This window comes from Lampetra fluviatilis, unplaced genomic scaffold (genome assembly GCF_964198595.1).
Source record: "Lampetra fluviatilis unplaced genomic scaffold, kcLamFluv1.1 SCAFFOLD_856, whole genome shotgun sequence".
NCBI classification, from domain to species: Eukaryota; Metazoa; Chordata; class Hyperoartia; order Petromyzontiformes; family Petromyzontidae; genus Lampetra; species Lampetra fluviatilis.
The window spans coordinates 12,227-17,500 of record NW_027620838.1 but is presented as its reverse complement, the minus strand read 5'-3'; positions in this window follow the sequence as shown (position 1 = coordinate 17,500).

Genomic DNA, 5,274 nt, shown 5'->3' with positions numbered 1-5,274 from the left:
CAGACACACACACACATCTGCACACACACAACAACCGCCATTCGCCACGAAATGGCGATAACGTCACCACGACGCTTGTGCCAGGCCAAGTGCACCTTGAGGCCACGTGAAGTGTCGAACGCCCGCTGGCAGGAGGTCACGGGGCAGACCCAGCAGGTGCCACGGGTCGACTGACCGAGATGACCGAGATGAGTGGCTGATGCACCACCCGTGCCCCCTACTGTGCCAACTTGCTGTGCTTTAGCCACCCGGCGCTCCGCTCGTTGTTGTGAGCGTCGCTCCTCCGCCCTCCGTTGTTGCTGGAGGGCGACTGCCTCCAACTGCCCAGTAGCGTCCTTCACGAGCCTCCTCCACTGAGGCCGATCTTGACACCGCTGGTACCAGTCATCGGCAAGTCCACTCAGCTCCACGTCCTCCTGTACCACATCACTCCATCTCTTCTCTAGCCCGTGTCATTCACCCACTCACTCACCCATCACTCCATCTCTTCTCTAGCCCGTGCCGCGCCCGTTTAGCCCCCTCGATCCGGACGAACAAAAGCTGTTTGGGCATGCGGTGGCTGGGCATGCGGGCTACATAACCCAGCTACACACAAATCTACACACACACATATCTACACACACACATCTACACACACACACACCTGCACACACACATCTACACACACACACATCTACACACACACACATCTACACACACACACATCTACACACACACATCTACACACACACACACACCTGCACACACACATCTACACACACACACATCTACACACACACACATCTACACACACACACATCTACACACACACATCTACACACACACTCGCTACCCCCGACTCTCCTTGCTACAAAGACAACTCTCTACACGGACTCAAGGTTAGGGTCGAATGAAAAACATCCTGAAAGCCTGCACAAACATCGTCATCAGCAGCGTCATCAGCAGCATCATCAGCAGCAGCATCAGCAGCATCATCATCAGCAGCATCATCAGCAGCAGCAGCAGCATCATCCCAACATGAGCAGTAGCATCAGCATCATCAGCAGCAGTAGCAGCATCAGCAGCATCAGCATCATCAGCATCATCAGAAGCATCATCAGCAGCATTAGCATCAGCAGCAGTAGCAGCATCGGCATCAGCAGTAGCATCAGCAGCAGCATCAGCAGCATCAGCAGTAGCAGTGCTGAGTCTATGGGGCAGTGCTGAGTCTATGGTGCAGTGTTGAGTCTATGGGCAGTGTTGAGTCTATGGGGCAGTGTTGAGTCTATGGGGCAGTGTTGAGCCTATGGGGCAGTGTTGAGTCTACGGGGCAGTGTTGAGTCTATGGGGCAGTGTTGAGCCTATGGGGCAGTGTTGAGTCTACGGGGCAGTGTTGAGTCTATGGGGCAGTGTTGAGCCTATGGGGCAGTGTTGAGTCTACGGGGCAGTGTTGAGTCTATGGGGCAGTGTTGAGTCTATGGGGCAGTGTTGAGCCTATGGGGCAGTGTTGAGTCTATGGGGCAGTGTTGAGTCTATGGGGCAGTGTTGAGTCTATGGGGCAGTGTTGAGCCTATGGGGCAGTGTTGAGTCTACGGGGCAGTGTTGAGTCTATGGGGCAGTGTTGAGTCTATGGGGCAGTGCTGAGTCTATGGGGCAGTGTTGAGTCTATGGGGCAGTGTTGAGTCTATGGGGCAGTGTTGGGTCTATGGGGCAGTGTTGAGTCTATGGGGCAGTGTTGAGTCTATGGGGCAGTGTTGAGTCTATGGGGCAGTGTTGAGTCTATGGGGCAGCGTTGAGTCTATGGGGCAGTGTTGAGTCTATGGTGCAGTGTTGAGTCTATGGGCAATGTTGAGTCTATGGGGCAGCGTTGAGTCTATGGGGCAGTGTTGAGTCTATGGGCAGTGTTGAGTCTATGGGCAATGTTGAGTCTATGGGGCAGCGTTGAGTCTATGGGCAATGTTGAGTCTATGGGGCAGCGTTGAGTCTATGGGCAATGTTGAGTCTATGGGGCAGTGTTGAGTCTATGGGCAATGTTGAGTCTATGGGGCAGCGTTGAGTCTATGGGGCAGTGTTGAGTCTATGGGCAGTGCTGAGTCTATGGGGCAGTGTTGAGTCTATGGGGCAGTGTTGAGTCTATGGGGCAGTGTTGGGTCTATGGGGCAGTGTTGAGTCTATGGGGCAGTGTTGAGTCTATGGGGCAGTGTTGAGTCTATGGGCAGTGTTGAGTCTATGGGGCAGCGTTGAGTCTATGGGGCAGCGTTGAGTCTATGGGGCAGTGTTGAGTCTATGGTGCAGTGTTGAGTCTATGGGCAATGTTGAGTCTATGGGGCAGCGTTGAGTCTATGGGGCAGTGTTGAGTCTATGGGGCAGTGTTGAGTCTATGGGCAATGTTGAGTCTATGGGGCAGCGTTGAGTCTATGGGCAATGTTGAGTCTATGGGGCAGCGTTGAGTCTATGGGCAATGTTGAGTCTATGGGGCAGTGTTGAGTCTATGGGCAATGTTGAGTCTATGGGGCAGCGTTGAGTCTATGGGGCAGTGTTGAGTCTATGGTGCAGTGTTGAGTCTATGGGCAATGTTGAGTCTATGGGGCAGTGTTGAGTCTATGGGGCAGTGTTGAGTCTATGGGGCAGTGTTGAGTCTATGGGCAGTGTTGAGTCTATGGGGCAGTGTTGAGTCTATGGGGCAGTGTTGAGTCTATGGGGCAGTGTTGAGTCTATGGTGCAGTGTTGAGTCTATGGGGCAGTGTTGAGTCTATGGGGCAGTGCTGAGTCTATGGGGCAGTGTTGAGTCTATGGGGCAGTGTTGAGTCTATGGGGCAGTGTTGAGTCTATGGGGCAGTGCTGAGTCTATGGGGCAGCGTTGAGTCTATGGGGCAGTGTTGAGTCTATGGTGCAGTGTTGAGTCTATGGGGCAGTGTTGAGTCTATGGTGCAGTGTTGAGTCTATGGGGCAGTGTTGAGTCTATGGGGCAGTGCTGAGTCTATGGGGCAGTGTTGAGTCTATGGGGCAGTGTTGAGTCTATGGGGCAGTGTTGAGTCTATGGGGCAGTGTTGAGTCTATGGGGCAGTGTTGAGTCTATGGGGCAGTGCTGAGTCTATGGTGCAGTGTTGAGTCTATGGGGCAGTGTTGAGTCTATGGTGCAGTGTTGAGTCTATGGTGCAGTGTTGAGTCTATGGGGCAGTGTTGAGTCTATGGGGCAGTGTTGAGCCTATGGGGCAGTGTTGAATCTATGGTGCAGTGTTGAGTCTATGGGGCAGTGTTGAGTCTATGGGGCAGTGTTGAGTCTATGTGGCAGTGTTGAGTCTATGGGGCAGTGTTGAGTCTACGGTGCAGTGTTGAGTCTATGGGGCAGTGCTGAGTCTATGGGGCAGTGTTGAGTCTATGGGGCAGTGTTGAGTCTATGGGGCAATGTTGAGTCTATGGGGCAGTGTTGAGTCTATGGGGCAGTGTTGAGTATATGGGGCAATGTTGAGTCTATGGGGCAATGCTGAGTCTATGGGCAGTGTTGAGTCTATGGGGCAGTGTTGAGTCTATGGGGCAGTGTTGAGTCTATGTGGCAGTGTTGAGTCTATGGGGCAGTGTTGAGTCTATGGGGCAGTGTTGAGTCTATGGGGCAATGTTGAGTCTATGGGGCAATGCTGAGTCTATGGGGCAGTGTTGAGTCTATGGGGTAGTGTTGAGTCTATGGTGCAGTGTTGAGTCTATGGGGCAGTGTTGAGTCTATGGGGTAGTGTTGAGTCTATGGTGCAGTGTTGAGTCTATGGGGCAATGTTGAGTCTATGGGGCAATGCTGAGTCTATGGGGCAGTGTTGAGTCTATGGGGCAGTGTTGAGTCTATGGTGCAGTGTTGAGTCTATGGGGTAGTGTTGAGTCTATGGTGCAGTGTTGAGTCTATGGTGCAGTGTTGAGTCTATGGGGCAGTGTTGAGTCTATGGGGCAGTGTTGAGTCTATGGTGCAGTGTTGAGTCTATGGGGTAGTGTTGAGTCTATGGTGCAGTGTTGAGTCTATGGTGCAATGTTGAGTCTATGGGGTAGTGTTGAGTCTATGGTGCAGTGTTGAGTCTATGGGGCAGTGTTGAGTCTATGGTGCAGTGTTGAGTCTATGGGGCAGTGTTGAGTCTATGGTGCAGTGTTGAGTCTATGGGGTAGTGGTGAGTCTATGGGGCAGTGTTGAGTCTATGGGGCAGTGTTGAGTCTATGGTGCAGTGTTGAGTCTATGGGGCAGTGTTGAGTCTATGGGGTAGTGTTGAGTCTATGGTGCAGTGTTGAGTCTATGGGGCAATGTTGAGTCTATGGGGCAATGCTGAGTCTATGGGGCAGTGTTGAGTCTATGGGGCAGTGTTGAGTCTATGGTGCAGTGTTGAGTCTATGGGGTAGTGTTGAGTCTATGGTGCAGTGTTGAGTCTATGGTGCAGTGTTGAGTCTATGGGGCAGTGTTGAGTCTATGGGGCAGTGTTGAGTCTATGGTGCAGTGTTGAGTCTATGGGGTAGTGTTGAGTCTATGGTGCAGTGTTGAGTCTATGGTGCAATGTTGAGTCTATGGGGTAGTGTTGAGTCTATGGTGCAGTGTTGAGTCTATGGGGCAGTGTTGAGTCTATGGTGCAGTGTTGAGTCTATGGGGCAGTGTTGAGTCTATGGTGCAGTGTTGAGTCTATGGGGTAGTGTTGAGTCTATGGGGCAGTGTTGAGTCTATGGGGCAGTGTTGAGTCTATGGTGCAGTGTTGAGTCTATGGGGTAGTGTTGAGTCTATGGTGCAGTGTTGAGTCTATGGGGCAGTGTTGAGTCTATGGTGCAGTGTTGAGTCTATGGGGTAGTGTTGAGTCTATGGGGCAGTGTTGAGTCTATGGGGCAGTGTTGAGTCTATGGTGCAGTGCTGAGTCTATGGGGCAGTGTTGAGTCTATGGGGCAGTGTTGAGTCTATGGGGCAGTGTTGAGTCTATGGGGCAGTGTTGAGTCTATGGGGCAGTGTTGAGTCTATGGGGTAGTGTTGAGTCTATGGGGCAGTGTTGAGTCTATGGTGCAGTGTTGAGTCTATGGGGTAGTGTTGAGTCTATGGGGCAGTGTTGAGTCTATGGTGCAATGTTGAGTCTATGGGGCAGTGTTGAGTCTATGGGGCAGTGTTGAGTCTATGGGGCAGTGCTGAGTCTATGGGGCAGTGTTGAGTCTATAGGGCAGTGTTGAGTCTATGGGGCAGTGTTGAGTCTATGGGGCAGTGTTGAGTCTATGGGGCAGTGTTGAGTCTATGGGGCAGTGTTGAGTCTATAGGGCAGTGTTGAGTCTATGGGGCAGTGTTGA